This window comes from Salvelinus alpinus, chromosome 6, assembly GCF_045679555.1.
Source record: "Salvelinus alpinus chromosome 6, SLU_Salpinus.1, whole genome shotgun sequence".
NCBI lineage: Eukaryota > Metazoa > Chordata > Actinopteri > Salmoniformes > Salmonidae > Salvelinus > Salvelinus alpinus.
This window is the reverse complement of record NC_092091.1, coordinates 85,009,721-85,032,926: the sequence shown is the minus strand read 5'-3', so window position 1 is coordinate 85,032,926 and position 23,206 is coordinate 85,009,721. Positions and strand designations below refer to the sequence as shown.

General features: G+C 44.8%; 1 protein-coding gene across 1 annotated transcript in view; it reads right to left on the bottom strand.

Moving 5' to 3' along the window:
- LOC139577724 (CD5 antigen-like) overlaps window positions 1-23,206 on the bottom strand; it is a 226,618-nt gene that overhangs the window by 14,264 nt on the left and 189,148 nt on the right. The window lies entirely within an intron of this gene.

Genomic DNA, 23,206 nt, shown 5'->3' with positions numbered 1-23,206 from the left:
TCAGACGTGTCTCGCCTCAACATGGATCTATTCCAATCAGACGTGTCTCGCCTCAACATGGATCTAGTCCAATCAGACGTGTCTCGCCTCAACATGGATCTAGTCCAATCAGACGTGTCTCGCCTCAACATGGATCTAGTCCAATCAGACGTGTCTCGCCTCAACATGGATCTAGTCCAATCAGACGTGTCTCGCCTCAACATGGATCTAGTCCAATCAGACGTGTCTCGCCTCAACATGGATCTAGTCCAATCAGACGTGTCTCACCTCAACATGGATCTAGTCCAATCAGACGTGTCTCGCCTCAACATGGATCTAGTCCAATCAGACGTGTCTCGCCTCAACATGGATCTAGTCCAATCAGACGTGTCTCGCCTCAACATGGATCTAGTCCAATCAGACGTGTCTCGCCTCAACATGGATCTAGTCCAATCAGACGTCTCACCTCAACATGGATCTAGTCCAATCAGACGTGTCTCACCTCAACATGGATCTAGTCCAATCAGACGTGTCTCACCTCAACATGGATCTAGTCCAATCAGACGTGTCTCACCTCAACATGGATCTAGTCCAATCAGACGTGTCTCACCTCAACATGGATCTAGTCCAATCAGACGTGTCTCACCGCAACATGGATCTAGTCCAATCAGACGTGTCTCACCTCAACATGGATCTAGTCCAATCAGACGTGTCTCACCTCAACGTGGATCTAGTCCAATCAGACGTGTCTCACCTCAACATGGATCTCGTCCAATCAGATGTGTCTCACCTCAACATGGATCTAGTCCAATCAGACGTGTCTCACCTCAACATGGATCTAGTCCAATCAGACGTGTCTCACCTCAACATGGATCTAGTCCAATCAGATGTGTCTCACCTCAACATGGATCTAGTCCAATCAGACGTCTCACCTCAACATGGATCTAGTCCAATCAGACGTGTCTCACCGCAACATGGATCTAGTCCAATCAGATGTGTCTCACCTCAACATGGATCTAGTCCAATCAGATGTGTCTCACCTCAACATGGATCTAGTCCAATCAGATGTGTCTCACCTCAACATGGATCTAGTCCAATCAGATGTGTCTCACCGCAACATGGATCTAGTCCAATCAGATGTGTCTCACCTCAACATGGATCTAGTCCAATCAGATGTGTCTCACCTCAACATGGATCTAGTCCAATCAGACGTCTCACCTCAACATGGATCTAGTCCAATCAGACGTGTCTCACCTCAACATGGATCTAGTCCAATCAGACGTGTCTCACCGCAACATGGATCTAGTCCAATCAGATGTGTCTCACCTCAACATGGATCTAGTCCAATCAGACGTCTCACCTCAACATGGATCTAGTCCAATCAGACGTGTCTCACCTCAACATGGATCTAGTCCAATCAGACGTGTCTCACCTCAACATGGATCTAGTCCAATCAGACGTGTCTCACCTCAACATGAATCTAGTCCAATCAGACGTGTCTCACCTCAACATGGATCTAGTCCAATCAGACGTGTCTCACCTCAACGTGGATCTAGTCCAATCAGACGTGTCTCACCTCAACATGGATCTTGTCCAATCAGACGTGTTCACACTGATATTGATCTAATAGGCAACAGTGACTTTTTTAATGCAACAGAATAAACACTAAAAAACACATTACATTTCAATAGGTGCAATAACTTATCTCTGTACACTATTCTGATTAGATACTATTTAATGCTGAGTTTGGACACAGGTTTTTATAGGAACACTAAGGCACCTGGACCACATATTGAGATGTGCCTTTAGTTAAGTAAATCAGTTGTTACATGAGGTGACAGTTGTAGGACTGTTAACAAAGTAGCTGAATTGTCAAAGACCGTAGCCTGAGGTCACCCAAAGAAAATAATTCCAGAACTTTCTCTTGTAAAGAATTACAAATCTACCACTTTCATATAAACCCCTCGATACACAGCAGAACATCTACACTGAATCCATCCACCAAACATCCTGATTTGTTTTAATCAACACTTTTTATGACACTAAAATAACCTTCAACTACAGTATATATGAAGGGATTATTGTCATTGTTACATTATATAGGCTACAGTAAGTTATATTCTTCCATTTTAAATAACAGGCTCTCCCACCATCTAGAATCACCAGGTCTGCTTGCAGATTAACAGAATGTCTTGGAAAGACAGACCTTTAGACCTCATAGGCCTGTCCAATACATTGTGGATTTTTATTATTTATACTTTCATTACAAGTTGGGATTTAAATTGATGGACACACCATGATGTCTACGTGAAAAATGTATTATATATATTTATTATAAAACAATTTAGAAAACGTCACTCAAATCCTGTTAAATGTATATAGAGGTATTAGTCTCATGCTACAGTATATAAATGATATTGTTCCATTTTAAACAGCCTAACAGGCTCTCCCACCATCTCTAATGATCTGGTCTGCTTGATGATGAACTAAATGTAGACCACAGCATGATTATTATATGACTACCACATCTCTGTACCCCCCCCCACACACAATCCATGTTTGGTAGATGCTCTTTTCATTTACAATTTAACCCTTAGCCTACCATTTCTGCGGCCGTGTGGAAATCTGTAACGTCCGATCAGTTTGGCCTTTAAACTGTGGAAAGATGAGACTCAGGAACACGATGATGTTCTCCGTTTTGCTCTACGACCCCATAAGCATCGTCTGAAGTCATACAGTCCATCTGCCAACTTCTGTCTGTAGTGTCAGAACCGTTTGGACTTCACACTAACATGACCCCACTATGGAAAGGTGAGTCTCTCAGGAACACGTACAGGTTGTATTGATCTAGGACACACTAACATGACCCCACTATGGAAAGGTGAGTCTCTCAGGAACACGTACAGGTTGTATTGATCTAGGACACACTAACATGACCCCACTATGGAAAGGTGAGACTCTCAGGAACACGTACAGGTTGTATTGATCTAGGACACACTAACATGACCCCACTATGGAAAGGTGAGTCTCTCAGGAACACGTACAGGTTGTATTGATCTAGGACGCCCACAAGCTTTACAAGACTCGTCTGAAGGTCTCCTGGTACCAGTTTAACACATTTATGGAAGTATATATGGAGATAGTTTAGTGTAAAAAATAAGGGTTAAATACATGTAAAATATTAATATGAGTTTCCTGATCTTTTTTCCCCAAAATATAAAAATCCCAAAACTATTTGGCCCTAAACAGACATTACATGGTGACAGACTATCTGATAGAAAACTGGGGGGAAAATGTACAATACACAAATGAAGCCTTGCTATTAAGAAAGGATTGAAACAGGCAGAGAGAAGACTGGCTATGTGCCCACTGCCACAAAATGAGGTGGAAACTGAGCTGTACTTTCTAACCTCCTGCCAAATGTACGACGATATAAGAGACACATATTTCCCTCAGATTACAAGGACCCCAAAATAATTTGAAAACAAATATAATATTGACAAGCTCCCGTATCTGGTAGGTGAAATACCACAGTGTGCAATCATGTCAGCAGAATGTGTGACCTGTTGTGATGAGAACAGGGTAACCAGTGGAGAACAAACACCACAGTAAATAAAACCTAGGACTAGATTTATCACTTTAGTTCATTTCCCTTGACATTTGTACTTCTACTTTTTGTACACACAGCTCACACTCTCCTACACACACCAGCTGACTGAGAGGGCCCTAGTGGAGCCGGCTGGTTGAGAGGGCCCTAGTGTAGCCAGCTGGTTGAGAGGGACCTAGTGTAGCCAGCTGGTTGAGAGGGCACTAGTGGAGCCAGCTGGTTGAGAGGGCCATAGTGGAGCCAGCTGGTTGAGAGGGCACTAGTGGAGCCAGCTGGTTGAGAGGGCCCTAGTGTAGCCAGCTGGTTGAGAGGGCACTAGTGTAGCCAGCTGGTTGAGAGGGCACTAGTGTAGCCAGCTGGTTGAGAGGGCACTAGTGTAGCCAGCTGGTTGAGAGGGCACTAGTGTAGATAGCTGGTTGATAGGGCCATAGTGGAGCCAGCTGGTTGAGAGGGCACTAGTGTAGCCAGCTGGTTGAGAGGGCACTAGTGTAACCAGCTGGTTGAGAGGGCACTAGTGTAACCAGCTGGTTGAGAGGGCACTAGTGTAGCCAGCTGGTTGAGAGGGCCATAGTGGAGCCAGCTGGTTGAGAGGGACCTAGTGTAGCCAGCTGGTTGAGAGGGCACTAGTGGAGCCAGCTGGTTGAGAGGGCCCTAGTGTAACCAGCTGGTTGAGAGGGCACTAGTGTAACCAGCTGGTTGAGAGGGCACTAGTGTAGCCAGCTGGTTGAGAGGGCCCTTGTGTAGCCAGCTGGTTGAGAGGGACCTAGTGTAGCCAGCTGGTTGAGAGGGCACTAGTGGAGCCAGCTGGTTGAGAGGGCCATAGTGGAGCCAGCTGGTTGAGAGGGCACTAGTGTAGCCAGCTGGTTGAGAGGGCCCTAGTGTAACCAGCTGGCTGAGATGGCCCTAGTGGAACCAGCTGGTTGAGAGGGCACTAGTGTAGCCAGCTGGTTGAGAGGGCACTAGTGGAGCCAGCTGGTTGAGAGGGACCTAGTGTAGCCAGCTGGTTGAGAGGGCACTAGTGTAGCCAGCTGGTTGAGAGGGCACTAGTGTAGCCAGCTGGTTGAGAGGGCACTAGTGTAACCAGCTGGTTGAGAGGGCACTAGTGTAACCAGCTGGTTGAGAGGGAACTAGTGTAGCCAGCTGGTTGAGAGGGCCATAGTGGAGCCAGCTGGTTGAGAGGGACCTAGTGTAGCCAGCTGGTTGAGAGGGCACTAGTGGAGCCAGCTGGTTGAGAGGGCCCTAGTGTAACCAGCTGGTTGAGAGGGCACTAGTGTAACCAGCTGGTTGAGAGGGCACTAGTGTAGCCAGCTGGTTGAGAGGGCCCTAGTGTAACCAGCTGGCTGAGATGGCCCTAGTGGAACCAGCTGGTTGAGAGGGCACTAGTGGAACCAGCTGGTTGAGAGGGCCATAGTGTAGCCAGCTGGTTGAGAGGGCACTAGTGTAACCAGCTGGTTGAGAGGGCCCTAGTGTAGCCAGCTGGTTGAGAGGGCCCTAGTGTAGCCAGCTGGTTGAGAGGGCCCTAGTGGAGCCAGCTGGTTGAGAGGGCACTAGTGTAGCCAGCTGGTTGAGAGGGCACTAGTGGAGCCAGCTGGTTGAGAGGGAGAGGGCCCTAGTGGAACCGGGGTACCGGTGCAGAGTCAATGTGCGGGTCACCGGTGTCAAGGTTATTGAGGTAATATATACATGTAGGTAGAGTTATTAAAGTGACTATACATAGATAATAACAGAGAGTAGCAGCAGCGTAGGCGAAGGGGGGGACAATGCAAATAGTCTGGGTAGCCATTTGATTAGATGTTCAGGAGTCTTATGGCTTGGGTGTAGAAGATGTTTAGAAGCCTCTTGGACCTAGACTTGGTGCTCCGGAACCGCTTGCCGTGCGGTAGGAGAGAGAACAGTCTATGACTAGGGTGACTGGAGACTTTGAACATTTTTATGGCCTTCCTCTGACACCGCCTGGTATAGAGGTCCTGGATGGCAGGAAGCTTGACCCAGTGATGTACTGGGCCTTAAGCACTACCCTCTATAGTGTCATGCGGTCAGAGGTCGATCAGTTGCCATACCAGGCAGTGATGCAACCCGTCAGGATGCTCTCGATGGTGCAGCTGTAGAACCTTTTGAGGATCTGAGGACCCATGCCAAATCTTTTCAGTCTCCTTTTGTCGTGCCTTCTTCACGACTGTCTTCGTGTATTTGGACCATGTTAGGATGTTGGTGATGTGGACAGCAATTAACTTGAAGCTCTCAACCTGCTCCACTACAGCCCCGTTGATGATAATGGGGGCGTGCTCGGTCCTCCATTTCCTGTCTTTCACAATCATGTCCTTTGTCTTGATCACGTTGAGGGAGAGATTGTTGTCCTGGCACCACACGGCCAGGTCTCTGACCTCCTCCCTATAGGCTGTCGCACTGTTGTCAGTGATCAGGCCTACCACTGTTGTGTCATCGGCAAACTTAATGGTGTTGGAGTCATGCCTCGGCGTGCAGTCATGAGTGAACAGGGAGTACAGGAGGGGACTGAGCACACAGCCCCCGTGTTGAGGATCAGCGTGGCGGATGTGTTGTTACCTAACCTTACCACCTGGTGGCGGCCCGTCAGGAAGTCCAGGATCCAGTTGCAGAGGGAGGTGTTTAGTCACAGGGTCCTTAGCTTAGTGATGAGCTTTGAGGGCACTATGGTGTTGAACGCTGAGCTGTAGTCAATGAATAGCATTCTCACATAGGTGTTCCTTTTGTCCAGGTGGGAAAGGGCAGTGTTGAGTGCAATAGAGATTGCATCATCTGTGGATCTGTTGGGACGGTATGGAAATTGGAGTGGGTCTAGGTTTCTGGGAAAATGGTGTTGATGTGAGCCATGACCAGCCTTTCAAATCACTTCATGGCTACAGACGTGAGTACTACGGGTCGGTAGTCATTTAGGCAGGTTACCTTGGTGTTCTTGGACACAGGGACTATGGTGGTCTGATTGAAACATGTGGTGGATCTAATTTAATACATTTGCTTCTGTCTGTTTTTTAAATAATGAAATTGAAAGGTCAGGGTCAAGCTGAGTCGGACCAAGAGTGGAAGAGTGGAAAAGGTTACTGGTTGTGATGACATCACTGGTGAGAAGTCAGTTATAAAAAGATATTGAGTTGACTGCATGTTATTCTGTCAGCCCCATCTCTGTTGACATCTCCCTCTCTCTCCATCTCCCCTCCCCCTCTGTCCCATAGACACATCAAGTAGTTTGGGTGAGTAGAAATACAGCTAAACCTAGGGTATGGCTATATGGGGTGTGTATAAATACAGCTAAACCTAGGGTATGGCTAAATGGGGTGTGTAGAAATACAGCTAAACCTAGGGTATGGCTAAATGGGGTGTGTAGAAATACAGCTAAACCTAGGGTATGGCTAAATGGGATGTGTATAAATACAGATACACCTAGGGTATGGCTAAATGGGATATGTAGAAATACAGCTAAACCTAGGGTATGGCTAAATGGGATGTGTATAAATACAGCTAAACCTAGGGTATGGCTAAATGGGGTGTGTATAAATACAGCTAAACCTAGGGTATGGCTAAATGGGGTGTGTAGAAATACAGCTAAACCTAGGGTATGGCTAAATGGGATGTGTAGAAATACAGCTAAACCTAGGGCATGGCTAAATGGGATGTGTAGAAATACAGCTAAACCTAGGGTATGGCTAAATGGGGTGTGTATAAATACAGCTAAACCTAGGGTATGGCTAAATGGGGTGTGTAGAAATACAGCTAAACCTAGGGTATGGCTAAATGGGGTGTGTATAAATACAGCTAAACCTAGGGTATGGCTAAATGGGGTGTGTAGAAATACAGCTAAACCTAGGGTATGGCTAAATGGGGTGTGTAGAAATACAGCTAAACCTAGGGTATGGCTAAATGGGGTGTGTATAAATACAGCTAAACCTAGGGTATGGCTAAATGTACTGTACTTAAAAACTCTAAAATACTATTTGGAGAACAGCAAAAACTAACAAAAATGCCCCCAGACATGAATTATCACTGCGATATTAGGTTTATATTAGGTTTAAAGGTCTGTGGAATGGATGTACAACGTACTACTCAACCTCATCATACAGAGGCTACATTGACTCATTTAGTCTACTGGTGGATCAGTACAATGTACTACTCAACCTCATCATACAGAGGCTACATTGACTCATTTATTCTACTGGTGGAACAGTACAATGTACTACTCAACCTCATCATACAGAGGCTACATTGACTCATTTAGTCTACTGGTGGATCAGTACAATGTACTACTCAACCTCATCATACAGAGGCTACATGGACTCATTTAGTCTACTGGTGGAACGGTACAATGAACTAGATGCATAATACACACTTCAATGCTGACTTCAAATACCCACATCGATGTGAAAGTAACCGGAGCATAAAACAGCTGACTGGGAATGTAAACTATGCCAGATAAATCCTGTATATGTATTGAAATAAAAAGCACACATCAAAATAATTAATTAGGCCTTCAATCGACAAGGACGCATAACGACAAACCGAAAAGAATGAATAAAATCATGATATACAAAATGAAAACTACACATTAATGTAAAAATCCACAGAAAGCCACGCATTCCTTTACTTTACAGTGTTCAATAACACTAATGTGTGATAACAATTTTTTTAAACAAATGTTTCATTTTGGTGTTATAATAAGATTGGTAGCAACATTGAAAACTGTTGTGGAAATCTGTTGCAGCTCAAGTCGACTACAAAATCCACAATGCAATGCTCTCTGAATGGGCTGGCTGGTAGCTAAACGTATCTACACACAATAATACCAAAGACAATATCAGCATGCGAAGTAGCTAACTAGCTGTTAAATCACCTAAACAAACTGCACTATCATTTTTGAAATCTGCAATTTCAACCTGCAGATCGATGTGCCTCACAGAGTGGAGTCTAACATAACAGATGTAGTTTTGAGGAGAAGGGAAACGTTGCCCATTTAACGTCAACGGGCCACGCGGTGCATTCTGGGTGATTCTCGGTCAAGGAGCGCTCAACTTCAAGGAGTGAATGGGATTCTATTGGGCGTCAGCTCAAAAACCCATCATTACCATGAATTTAGTCAACTAAAAGTATACATTTACATATCTTTTCTGAGATGTGAGAAAATTAACTTGCTATCTTTCGTATCGTATAGCATTGCAATTGTGAAATTACGTACCTTCGAGGAAAAATAGGCGCGTTTCTCGACACAAAAGATGGCGCCAAAGAGGATGGCTGACATTTTACCTGCCCGTAACCATTTATTAATTTTTTTGCGTTGTTTGTAACTTATTTTTTAACCTACTCAAATCAAATCAAATTGCATTTGTCACATTCACATGGTTAGCAGATGTTAATGCAAGTGTAGCGAAATGCTTGTGCTTCTAGTTCCGACCTTGCAGTAATCTAACAATTTCACAACAACTACCTTATACACACAGGTGTAAAGGAATGATTAAGAATATGTACATATAAATATATGGATGAGCGATGGCCGAACAGCATAGGCAATATGCAGTAGATGGTATAGAGTACAGTATATACATATGCGATGAGTAATGTATGGTATGTAAACATTACATTAAGTGGCATTGTTTAAGTGACTAGTAATACATGTATTACCTCCAATTATTAATTATTCAAGTGGCTAGAGATTGAGTCTGTATGTTGGCAGCAGCCACTGAATGTTTGTGATGGCTGTTTAACAGTCTGATGGCCTTGAGATAGAAGCTGTTTTTCAGTCTCTCGGTCCTAACTTTGATGCACCTGTACTGACCTCGCCTTCTGGTTGATAGCGGAGTGAACAGGCAGGCCTTCCTGTGACATCGGGTGGTGTAGGTGTCCTGGAGGGCAGGTAGTTTGCCCCTTACGGTTGTAGGTGGAGCAGTTTCCGTACCAGGCGGTGATATAGCCCGACAGGATGCTCTCGAATGTGCATCTGTACAAGTGTGCGAGTGTTTTTGGTGACATTCCAAATTTCTTCAGCCTCTACCTACACGCTGTCTGTGTGGGTAGACCATTTCAGTTTGTCCATGAAATGTACGCTGAGGAACTTAAAACTGTTCACCTTCTCCACTACTGTCCCGTCGATGTGGATAGGGGCGTGCTCCCTCTGTTGTTTCCTGAAGTCCACGATCATCTCCTTTTTTTTGTTGACGTTGAGTTTGAGGTTATTTTCCTGACACCATACTCCGAGGGCCCTCACCTCCTCCCTGTAGGCCGTCTCGTCATTGTTGGTAATCAAGCCTACCACTGTAGTGTCGTCTGCAAACTTGATGATTGAGTTGGAGGCGTGCATGGCCACGCAGTCATGGGTGAACAGTGAGCTCGGGAGAGGGCTGAGAATGCACCCTTGTGGGGCCCCAGTGTTGAGGATCAGCGGGGTGGAGATGTTGTTTCCTATCCTCACCACCTGGGGGCGGCCCGTCAGAAAGTCCAGGACCCAGTTGCACAGGGCGGGAGGGTCCCAGGGTCTCGAGCTGAATGACGAGTTTGGAGGGTACTATGGTGTTAAATGCTCAGCTGTAATTGATGAACAGCATTCTTACATAGGTATTCCTCTTGTCCAGATGGGTTAGGGCAGTGTGCAGAGTGATTGCGAATACCTATTGGGGCAGTAAGCAAATTGGAGTGGGTCTAGGGTGTCAGGTAGGCTGGAGGTGATATGATCCTTGACTAGTTTCTCAAAGCACTTCATAAAGACGTAAGTGAGTGCTACGGTGCGATATTCGTTTAGCTCAGTTACTTTAGCTTTCTTGGGAACAGGAACAATGGTGGCCCTCTTGCACGTGGCGATAGCAGACAGGGATAGGGATTGATTGAATATGTCCGTAAACACACCAGCCAGGTGGTCTGCGCATGCTCTGAGGACATGGCTAGGGATGCCGTCTGGGCCGGCAGCCTTGCGAGTGTTAACACGTTTAAATGTTTTACTCACGTTGGCTGCGGTGAAGGAGAACCCGTAGGTTTTGTTCGCGGGCCTTGTCACTGGCACTGTCTTGTCCTCATAGCGAGCAAAGAAGTTGTTTAGTTTGTCTGGGAGCAAGACATTGGTGTCCGCGACTGGGCTGGTTTTCTTTTTGTAGTCCGTGATTGACTGTAGACCCTGCCACGTATGTCTCGTGTCTGAGCCGTTGAATTGCGACTCTACTTCGTACATAATGTTGCTGCTACCGTCTCTTATGACTAAAAATAACTTCTGGACACCAGAACTGTGATTGCACACAATGAACTGCAAGAAGCTTTTTCCTTTAACTTCTTGGTGACAGAATTTTCACATCCGGATGAAATGCATGCCCAAATTCAACTGCGTGCTACTCATCCCCAGAAGATAAGATATGCATATTATTAGTATATTTGGATAGAAAACACTCTGAAGTTTCTAAAACTGTTTGCATCATGTCTGTGAGTATAACAGAACTTATTTAGCAGGCGAAACCCTGAGGACAAACCATTCAGATTTTTTTTTGAGGTCACTCTCTTTTCAATGGGTTTTCATTGGGAATCCAGATTTCTAAGGGACCTTCTTGCAGTTCCTAGCGCTTCCACTGGATGTCACCAGTCTTTAGAAATTGGTTGAGGTTTTTCCTTTGTGTAATGAAGAAGTACGGCCATCTTGAACGAGGGTAACTTGAAGTGTACTGTTCGATAGAGGCGCTTGACCAGAAAGCATGCTACAGTTTGTTTTCCTCCTGTATCGATCACAAATCATCCCGTCTTCAATTTAATCTATTATTTACGTTAGCAAAATACCTAACGTTGTATTACATAAGTAGTTTGAAATGTTTTGGCAAAGTTTACAGGTAACTTTTGAGATATTTTGTAGTCACGTCACGCAAGTTGGAACCGGTGTTTTTCTGGATCAAACGCGCCAAATAAAATGACATTTTGGATATATTTGCTGCGAAAGGTGGCTCTACAAAGTATTGACTTCAGGGGGGTGAATAGTTATGCACGCTCAATTTTTCTGTTTTTTGTCTCATTTATTGTTTGTTTCACAATAAAATGGCTGTAATTTGGTATCATTAAAACCCTACTACGCATTCCTGCGCCTGTCTCCCGACCCCGTCTACCAACGTGACAGTGGGCAAATGTTGTCATCAAAGTCTGGCATTCTCTGTGTTTATGGTGCTTTCAAGACAACTGACAACTCAGTTGTCTTGAAGGTCGGCTCATGAAGACGTCAGGTAGTAACTCTAGAAAGAGGCCCGAATTCCCGACTTGACCGTTCAAAACTTATATTTTCCCAATCGGAGCTCGTTATTTATTAATAATCCCCAGTTTACAATTGGCTCATTCATCCCCCTCCTCTCCCTTGTAACTATTCCCCAGGTCGTTGCTGCAAATGAGAACGTGTTCTCAGTCAACTTACCTGGTAAAATAACGGTAAAATAAAAATAAAAAATACATTTCCAGAGTTCCCAGTTGTCTTGAACTCACTGAAGATTTCCCAGTTCTGAGTTGTTTTGAGCGCAGCAGAAATCATATTGGATTGACAGCACGGCCAATGTTGAATGCTCATTAATGTCTTAATCGACGGATTACCTCTTATCCGCCTGTAGTCCCCATATGCCATCATTTGGGCATCTCAATTGTCAGTAGAAACCACATTTGTTTAAGCAAGTCAGCCATATAAGCAATTTTTTTCTAAAAGGCAGTAAATGAGGCTGAATGAACTGTTTCGCTGCCAGACAAGGCTCCACTGACAGCCAGGTGTAGCACTGGTATAGTGCAATTCATGTATTGTTTAGTGTTGTGTTGTGTACTGACTTTGCTGGATTGCATCCCACATTTTTTTGTTGTTGTTGCCCTCACAAACATTTACGTGCTACAATCACAACTGCAGCTGGCTGAGAGGGCCCTAGTGGAGCCGACTGACTGAGAGAGCACAAGTGGAGCCGGCTGACTGAGAGGGCCCTAGTGGAGCCGGTTGTCTGGGAGGGCCCTTGGGGAGCCTGCTGGCTGAGAGGGCCCTAGTGGAGCCGGTTGTCTGAGAGGGCCCTAGTGGAGCCGGTTGTCTGGGAGGGCCCTTGGGGAGCCTGCTGGCTGAGAGGGCCCTAGTGGAGCCGGTTGTCTAGGAGGGCCCTTGGGGAGCCTGCTGGCTGAGAGGGCCCTAGTGGAGCCGGTTGTCTGGGAGGGCCCTTGGGGAGCCTGCTGGCTGAGAGGGCCCTAGTGGAGCCGGTTGTCTGAGAGGGCCCTAGTGGAGCCGGTTGTCTGGGAGGGCCCTTGGGGAGCCTGCTGGCTGAGAGGGCCCTAGTGGAGCCGGTTGTCTGAGAGGGCCCTTGGGGAGCCTGCTGGCTGAGAGGGCCCTAGTGGAGCCGGTTGTCTGGGAGGGCCCTTTGGGAGCCTGCTGGCTGAGAGGGCCCTAGTGGAGCCGGCTGGCTGAGAGGGCCCTAGTGGAGCCAGCTGGCTGAATGGGCCCAAGTGGAGCCGGTTGGCTGGGAGCTGGGTGTGCCCTAGTGGAGCCGGCAGTCTGAGAGGGTCCTAGTGGAGCCAGCTGACTGAGAGGGTCCTAGTGGAGCCGGCTGACTGAGAGGGTCCTAGTGGAGCCAGCTGACTGAGAGGGTCCTAGTGGAGCCAGCTGACAGAGAGGGCTCTAGAGCCGGCAGTCTGAGAGGGCCCTAGTGGAGCCGGTTGTCTTGGAATGCTCTGATGGAGCTGGCTGCCTGGGAGGGCCCTTGGGGAGCCTGCTGGCTGAGAGGGCCCTAGTGGAGACGGCGGTCTGAGAGGGCCCTAGTGGAGACGGCAGTCTGAGAGGGCCCTAGTGGAGCCGGCTGGCTGAATGGGACCTAGTGGAGCCGGCTGGCTGAATGGGACCTAGTGGAGCCGACTGGCTGAATGGGACCTAGTGGAGACGGCAGTCTGAGAGGGCCCTAGTGGAGACGGCAGTCTGAGAGGGCCCTAGTGGAGACGGCAGTCTGAGAGGGCCCTTGTGAAGCCGGCTGACTGAGAGGGCCATAGTGGAACCACCTGACAGATAGGGATCTAGTGGAGCCGACTGACTGAGAGGGTCCTAGTGGAGCCGGCTGGCTGAATGGGACCTAGTGGAGCCGGCTGGCTGAATGGGACCTAGTGGAGCCGGCTGGCTGAATGGGACCTAGTGGAGAGCCTGAGAGGGTCCTAGTGGAGCCGGCTGGCTGAATGGGACCTAGTGGAGCCGGCTGGCTGAGAGGGCCCTTGTGGGGTGTTTTTTGTTGTTGTATATTGTTAACATTTTATTTTATATATAATTTCTCTTTTGAATCTTTTGTGATTTTAATGTTAACTGTTTGTGATTGTTGAGGGAGATAAGAAATGAACATCAACATGACCTTTCATGATGTGATGGGAAGACAGGCTTATCGTTGGTATTGTGCAACAACACCCATGTGAACACACATCCCCCTTCCATGTGAAGCTCTCTTTGCAGATGAGTTTACAGTATATCTCATTTAATACATCAGCTTTCTGTTACTTTCTCAATAGTTCAGTTCCAGAGGTCAGAGATCAAGCTGAGCTGGGCCAATAGCGGAAAAGATTACAGGGTAGGATGACATCACTGGTGTGAAGTCAAAATATATATCCCTTCCTTTACTGTTTCTCTCAACTCCACTACTCTCTCTCCCCTACCCTCCTCTCTCCCTACCCTCCTCTCTCCTTCACAAATCTCTCTCCACTACTCTCTCCCCTACCCTCCTCTCTCCCTACCCTCCTCTCACCTCCACCCTTCTCTCTCCCCTACACTCCTCTCTCCCCTCCCCTTCTCTCACATCAACACTCCTTTCTCCCTCACAAATCTCTCTTTCCCCTTCATCCTCTCTCCTCTCAAATCCTCTCTCCCTACCCTTCTCTCTCCCATACAATACTCTTTGCTACACCCTTTTCACTCTATCTTCCTTCCTCTCTTTTACCCTTCTCTCCCCCCTAACCTCATCTCTCCTCTACCCATCTCACTATCCTACCATCCTCTCTCGTCCACAACTCTCTCTCCCCTACACACCTCTCTCCTCTTGAATCCTCTCTCTCTACCCTCCTATCTCCTCCACCCTACTCTATCCCCTACCCTCCTCTCTCCCCTCCCCTTCTCTCTTCCCTACCCTCTACCCCCTAACCTCCTCTCTCCTCTGCACTTCTCGCTCTCCCCTACCCTCCTCTCTCCTCTACACTCCTCTCTCCCCTCCGCTGCTCTCTCCTCTACCATTTTCTCTCTCCTACCCTCCTCTCTCTCCTACCGTCCTTTCTCCCCTCCCCTCCCATTCTCTCTCCCCTACCCTTTCTCCCCTATCCTCCTATCTCCCCTCCCCTTCTATCTCTCCTCCTCCACAAACATTTCTCCACACCCCTCTCTCTTTCATCTCTCTCTCTCTCGCTCTCTCTTGCTCTCTCTCTTTCTCTCTCTCTTTGTGACATATAGTGTTTGACCTGTTGATTTTGACTCAGCTCATAGACCTCTATCATCTACACCCCTCCCTTCTCCTACTCTAACACCAATATAATATATACTCTCATTCATTTACATAGAGACAGATACAATCAATCATTGACACACTGAATATACAAAAGTCAGATGCATGACACCATCACAACTTAACTGACATTAGTGCCTGTCCCCAGATGGACAGTTAGGCTACAGTAAAGTACATTTACAGGTGATCACATCATTGTCCTGCTTTGAGACACATTTTTACTGTCTGCTTCCAGTTGCATGTTATTTTACTAGCCCTGCAAATTATAATATATCTTACAATATCAAAACATATCTCAGTAACTGTCACAAGTGTATATCAGCATCCTACCTGTGCTCCACAACAGGGTCATCAGTATCACTGCAGGTATCATATCTGTCTCTAACTGGGGCTCCACTGACATATACAAGTCACTGTCATAAGGTTTGGACTGAAGAGTGGAACATACTGCTCGGCTATATGACTTCTATGTCATTAGTTCGTTAGGTCAATGATGTGAGATAAACTTCTTAGCATCTTATCTTAGATCAGTGGTTGAACCCACTACAGCAAACTGAAAAACTCCACAGGAAACTGCTGACAGAGCAGAAAAGTTCACATAGTGTGTCCTATAATATCAGCTCTAACTTTCTACTGCTTGAGTTCACCTCTTATAGAATATTGGCTTAATGTTCCAGCACCTCAATATAAACAGTACCAGCACCCAAAATGAGTACTGATGAGGTCTCATGTTAGAGCAGGAGAAGGGGGGATGTGGTGTAGAAGCTAAAGGCCTGTTACCCAAGTCAACTCTACAGGCCTGATGCTATATGTCAGGGTCAGGCTGGACTGGGCCAAGAGAGGAACAGGTTACTGGTTATGATGACATCACCGGTGAGAAGTCTGTGAATAAAAGATGAAGGGGAGAGGAAGGAGAAGAGGAGAGGGAGGAGAGGGGGAGAAAAGAGGAGAGAGAGAAGAGGAGGATGGGAGAAAGGGAGAGGAGAGGGAGGAGAGGGGGAGAAAAGAGGAGAGAGAGAAGAGGAGGATGGGAGAAATCGGAGAGGAGAGGAGAGGAGAGAAGAGGAGGATGGGAGAAAGGGAGAGGAGGTACTGTTTGTCTCCCACCGTTCCACTCAGAGGACTCTACCTTCTGTTATCAAGTGGGCGTTTCCACTATATTTAGTTTACCAGTCATTTCAGTGAAGGGAACAAGTGCACACTTTAGGAGAAAGGAGGGATAATTGGTTTAATTCTAGTCTAATTGGATAATTCTAGTCTACCGTCCTGCGTCTGTGTCACCAGATTGTCGCCTAGTGGCCATAAGAGGAACTGTCCTGTCAGTGTGTTTTTACTGCTGGCTCAAAACAACACATGACCTGCATACATGATATGATTCATGTGTATTACTAAAAGCATATGAATATAGTATATTATAGTATATTTATTATATATGTGGGTCTGATAAGTAAACACTCTTAATGTTTGCTGTTTTATCACTCAGAAGAACATTGGACACTATGTAACCAAACACATGTGAAACCTCATGATATGAGTGATAAGAAGTGTTTAAAAAGGTGAGTTCTGAACCCTGTAGACTACTGCACTACTTCTGAAGAAGACCAGAGTCATTTCAGAATGAAGACTGCTATAGTTCTGACGCTGTTGCTGTTCTGTCTGTCTGGGGCCTGGACTCAGGGAGAGAGTGGAGGGGTGACTAGTAGTTCTGTCTGTCTGTCTGTCTGTCTGGGGCCTGGACTCAGGGAGAGAGTGGAGGGGTGACTAGTAGTTCTGTCTGTCTGTCTGTCTGTCTGTCTGTCTGTCTGTCTGTCTGTCTGTCTGTCTGTCTGTCTGTCTGTCTGTCTGTCTGTCTCTGGGATGGACTCAGGGAGAGAGTGGAGGGGTGACTAGTAGTTCTGTCTGTCTGTCTGTCTGTCTGTCTGGGGCATGGACTCATGGAGAGAGTGGAGGGGTGACGAGTACTTCTGTCTGTCTGTCTGTCTGTCTGTCTGTCTGTCTGTCTGTCTGTCTGTCTGTCTGTCTGTGGCATGGACTCAGGGAGAGAGTGGAGGGGTGACTAGTAGTTCTGTCTGTCTGTCTGTCTGTCTGGGGCCTGGACTCAGGGAGAGAGTGGAGGGGTGACTAGTAGTTCTGTCTGGTCTGGTCTGGTCTGGTCTGTCTGTCTGTCTGTCTGTCTGTCTGTCTGTCTGTCTGTCTGTCTGTCTGTCTGTCTGTCTGTCTGGGGCATGGACTCATGGAGAGAGTGGAGGGGTGACTAGTACTTCTGTCTGTCTGTCTGTCTGTCTGTCTGTCTGTCTGTCTGTCTGTCTGTCTGTCTGTCTGTCTGTCTGTCTGTCTGTCTGTCTGTCTGTCTGTCTGTCTGTCTGTCTGTCTGTCTGTCTGTCTGTCTGCAGTATATACACTAAATCAACAAAAGTATGTGGACACCTGCTCGTCAACCATTTTGTTGGTCCCCCCGTTGCTGCTATCACAGCCTCAGAGTCTGTGGAGGCTTGGCCTATTAGTGGTAGATTTTTGGAGGGACCCTTGTCCCTACAGCCAATCAGTGAGCAGCTTCCCTTCCCCTACATCTCAGGCAGTTCTGTTACTCACAACACCCCCCCTGCTTTCCTCAACAATGGAACAGCTTCCCTTCCCCTACATCTCAGGCAGTTCTGTTACTCACAACACTCCTCCTGCTTTCCTCAACAATGGAACAGCCCACTGAGCTAAAGCCTTGCCATTACAAATATGTTTTAAAAAGGGCGGGACATTTTTTACAATGAGGAAATAATATTTCATGTTTTACACGTACCTCAGCCATCATTGTGAATGGTGTCTTATGCAGTGACAAAATTAGATTTGCTGATGCAGTAAATCTAATACTTAGGTGTTTTTAGGCATGAAAGGTCTGCGGTGATTCCGTGGTCATAAGTTACTGACCTTGGAATACATTTCTGGCCATGCTGGCAGGGTCTGAATCAAACCAAATGACCATCTGGCACACTGACAGGGTCTGAATCAAACCCAATGTCCACCTGGCACACTGACTGAATCAAACCCAATGTCTACCTGGCACACTGACAGGGTCTGAATCAAACCCAATGACCACCTGGCACACTGACAGGGTCTGAATCAAACCCAATGTCCACCTGGCACACTGACAGGGTCTGAATCAAACCCAATGTCCACCTGGCACACTGACAGGGTCTGAATCAAACCCAATGTCCACCTGGCACACTGACAGGGTCTGAATCAAACCCAATGTCCACCTGGCACACTGACAGGGTCTGAATCAAACCCAATGTCCACCTGGCACACTGACAGGGTCTGAATCAAACCCAATGTCCACCTGGCACACTGACAGGGTCTGAATCAAACCCAATGACCACCTGGCACACTGACAGAGTCTGAATCAAACCCAATGTCCACCTGGCACACTGACAGGGTCTGAATCAAACCCAATGTCCACCTGGCACACTGACAGGGTCTGAATCAAACCCAATGTCCACCTGGCACACTGACAGGGTCTGAATCAAACCCAATGTCCACCTGGCACACTGACAGGGTCTGAATCAAACCCAATGTCCACCTGGCACACTGACAGAGTCTGAATCAAACCCAATGTCCACCTGGCACACTGACAGGGTCTGAATCAAACCCAATGTCCACCTGGCACACTGACAGGGTCTGAATCAAACCCAATGTCCACCTGGCACACTGACAGGGTCTGAATCAAACCCAATGTCCACCTGGCACACTGACAGGGTCTGAAACCCGTGTGGCTCAGTTGGTAGAGCATGGCGCTTGCAACGCCAGGGTTGTGGGTTCATTCCCCACGGGGGGACCAGGATGAATATGTATTAACTTTCCAATTTGTAAGTCGCTCTGGATAAGAGCATCTGCTAAATGACTTAAATGTAATGTAAATGTAATCAGGTTATGAAATGTCATGACAGACATTTTAGTTTCCATGTTTCACCTGAAATATTAAATGATTTATAATCCTAGGTCTATGTTATTGTTAGGTGAAGTTATGGGTCCTACAGTAGGTCTATGTTATTGTTAGGTGAAGTTATGGGTCCTACAGTAGGTCTATGTTATTGTTAGGTGAAGTTATGGGTCCTACAGTAGGTCTATGTTATTGTTAGGTGAAGTTCTGGGTCCTACAGTAGGTCTATGTTATTGTTAGGTGAAGTTATGGGTCCTACAGTAGGTCTATGTTATTGTTAGGTGAAGTTATGGGTCCTACAGTAGGTCTATGTTATTGTTAGGTGAAGTTATGGGTCCTACAGTAAGTCTATGTTGTTGTTAGGTGAAGTTCTGGGTCCTACAGTAGGTCTATGTTGTTGTTAGGTGAAGTTTTGGGTCCTACAGTAGGTCTATGTTGTTGTTATTTGAAGTTCTGGGTCCTACAGTAGGTCTATGTTGTTGTTAGGTGAAGTTATGAGATAATTTGTTAAACACTTAGTGGACAGACCCTCATTGTCCGGCTGATGGGAAATCTAGTCAAAGAACATTTTACTGGTTTGAAGTCGTTTTTAAATATAAAAGTAGTACATTTTCGACAATAACATAAACATTATATTAATCAGGACATTCAAACGAGCTTTACAATTATAATCCAAAGTAGTGTGAAATGCACTCATAAGCAACCTGTAAATGGAGGCTATATTTGCTGTCAGCCTATGAGAACTCCCCTGAGTTTTCCCCCACGTGGTGAATTAGTGAATAGACACAGAGCTTAATGTGAGTTTCCTTGAGTAATACTCCTGATCTTGCACTGATAGTGTGTTGTAATATTCAAAATACATTGTGGAAAAACTCAAATCTTTGCTCACCTTTTTTGCTCCAGGCAAATATACAACATCCATAACTAGTGGTTTCTGCATTATCAGGGAGGTGTTTCTGCAACCAAATTGCATGTGCATCGCCCTTGTCGCAATTTTAGAAAACACAGAAAGGGGCCTATATTGGAGACCAAAAGTCATCTGGCACACTGCTTAGGATTTCAACAACTTTTACTTTTTTCTAGCCTAAAATCATTGATGTTACTACTAATGTGAAAAAAAGACTAAATATGACTATTGTTGCTCACTTGACTGTCTTAAGGTAATTGTCAAGTAATTTTAACATTCATTACAGACGTCAATTGTTGTACAACATCATGGCTACGCTGTTGGCATCACCTTTTACAGTGAATTTCTGCTGTTGTGGGCCTTTAACCATCTGTCTGACTTGTTGTTCACACAGGAGAGAGACGTGACTACCGTGGATCCTCTGGGGAGCCTCAACAACATCATGAGGCTGACAAGGCAGAGAAGAGTCCCTCCCGATCATAACACCTCAAGAGACACCAGAGGAGACCCACAGGGAAGAAATCTCACTGCTGCTCTGACTGTGGGAAAGGTTGCAAATATTCATCAGAACTTAAAATACACCAGCGAGTACACACAGGAGAGAAATCTCACCACTGTTTTGATTGTGGGGAGTTACTTAAGATCAGAATCACTAAAAGTACACATGAGAATTCACACTGGAGAGAAACCTTACCACTGCTCTGACTGCAAAAGAGTTTTGTTAGTTCAACAGATTTAAAATCACACCAGAAAATACACATAGTAGAGAAACCTTTTAACTGTACTCAATGTGGGAAGAGGTTTAGTCACTCAAGCTGGCTGATAGTACATCTGAGAGCACACACAGTAGTGAAACCTTATAGCTGTGATCAATGTGGGAAGAGATTTGTTACATCTAGCCATCTGACTATACACCAGAGAACACACACAGGAGAGAAATCTTATAGCTGTAGTCAATGTGGGAAGAGTTTTATTCAGTCAAGCAGCCTGGTATCACACCAGAGAACACACACAGGAGAGAAATCTCATAGCTGTGATCAATGTCACAAGAGATACTCTGATAAAAGATCTCTGATCAAACATCAGAAAATACATACATGAAGTAGTTGTTTCATGATATCAATGAAATGTCACAATGTAGAATATTTGAATGATGTCACAATGTAGAATGTTTTAACATTGTAGTAGGAATACAAAGGATTTGAGTTTGTTAAAAGTCCATATTGATACAGAAACACTAAACCATGATTTAGATGTATTAAGAACAAGTTGATTGACAAAGTCATGAAAAATGGAATAAACCACATTTTGGCTCTGATAAAAGATGGGGTCTCTGGGGTCAAAATGATCCATGTCAGAACTATGGTTCAATGTAAATATGTAGTGGGTCTAAAGTTTGTTTTAAATTATCACTCATTAAACACGAATCAATCAACACATGCTTCTCTTTGAACGACTTAATATAATATTACACTTTTCTGAAATAAATTAAAATAAACTTTTGGTTCCTCAACTGCGTTGCCCACTCCAGTCAGCAGAAAGAGACGCAGCAGAAGTGCCTCTTTTTATATTTGATTTGATTTATATATTTTTTTATTCAAAATGCAGATCTACAATTTACATTGTTACATCATACAGAACAGAACACAGGTATTAACAAGAAAATACTAAAACATACAAAAAATATAAATAATTAACTATTCTAGTGTAGTTGTAATCACTCTGAAAAAATCTATAATGATTCAGGAAGATGTTATTGTTGTTATTCACTAGGATTAATGTCTTAAGAAAATAGTTACATTCAATCAGAAAAATTTAGAATTTAGGTATAGAATTTTGGAATTTTTGTTTGTGTATAAAGTATTTGGCAACAAGAATAATAAAAATGACCAATCATTTGAATGGTCTTGTTATCATTGCAATAGTAACATATTATATCTTTCATGTCAAAAACATGGGTCGTGTTCATAATGGTAAATAAGTATTTTTCAAGGTTTTCCCAAAATTCTGAAACAAATTTACATTAAAGAACAAGTGGGACAGATTCTCACCTTTTCTTCACAGAAAACGCAGATATCATCAACAGCCACAAATTTGGATATCATAGAATTACATGGATATACAGTATCTTATGTAAAATTTTAAAGTGCACTTCCTTTGTTTGTTATACAATATTTGTAAGGCCTTAACCAGGCATTTTTCCAGACAATGTCAGGAATAATAAGCATGTTCCAGAAACATTTTCCTCTCGGTGGAAGTTGGTTTTGTGAATGAAGAATTTGTCTTATATATTTATTACAACAAGATTTCTCAAGTAAGCCCACGCCTTCCAATCTGAGTTCTGGATAAACTTTGTGATCATTCCCAAAATGAAGATGACATTTCATAAGTGTAGTTAGACCACTGGGAACGGCTTTGATCACAGAAATAAACACTGAAAGGTATTGGAAACTCTTTCATTGTTATAAATTGTTCATATGTGAGAATATTACCCTTGTTGTCGAAAATATCTAGAACAAAGTCATTATTCCTCTCATGCCAGTTGGGGTAGAACAATGACTTATTCCTTACAGTTATGTCTGAATTATTCCACAAAAGAGCTTTATGAGGGGAAAAATTGTGCAGGAAACATATTTTCCAGGCCATTAAAGCTTGTTGGTGAAACCTAGCCAATTTAGCAGGTAATCTTTCAGGAATATAATGACATTTCAGTAAAAATTGAAGACCTCCCACCTTATGAAACACATTATTTGGAATGAAATACCATATTGAATCAGTGTTGATCAAACATCTTGTCAACCAGTTGATCTTGAAAGTGTTATTTATGTCACAAAGTCCAACACTTCCAGACCTCCTTCAGCTCTTTTGTTAGAGAGGACAGATCTTTTTAGTTTGTGAGACTTACTTTTCCAGATGAAGTCAAGAAAGGTCTTATTGATCTCTTTACAAGTAGCTGGATTTACACATAACGACAATGAGGGGTACACAAAGCGAGACAGTCCCTCTGCCTTGGACAGAAGTACTCTCCCAAGTATAAATATTTAACACAGTCCTTTACAGGAATATTTTCAATTTCTTTATCATCAGAGTCAAATAAACATCAGATTTCACATTTAGAAACATTCAGCATTAATCCTGATGCAATAGAAAATGCAGTTATAGCATTAAGGGCGACCTGGTCTTTGTCTCTTAAGAAAAGAGTAGTATCATCAGCCAGTTGGGAAATTTTGATTTCTTTGTTAAAAATGGTTAAGCCATACAAATTTGCATCATTCAGAATATCTAGAGATAGAAGTTCCACAACCAAAATG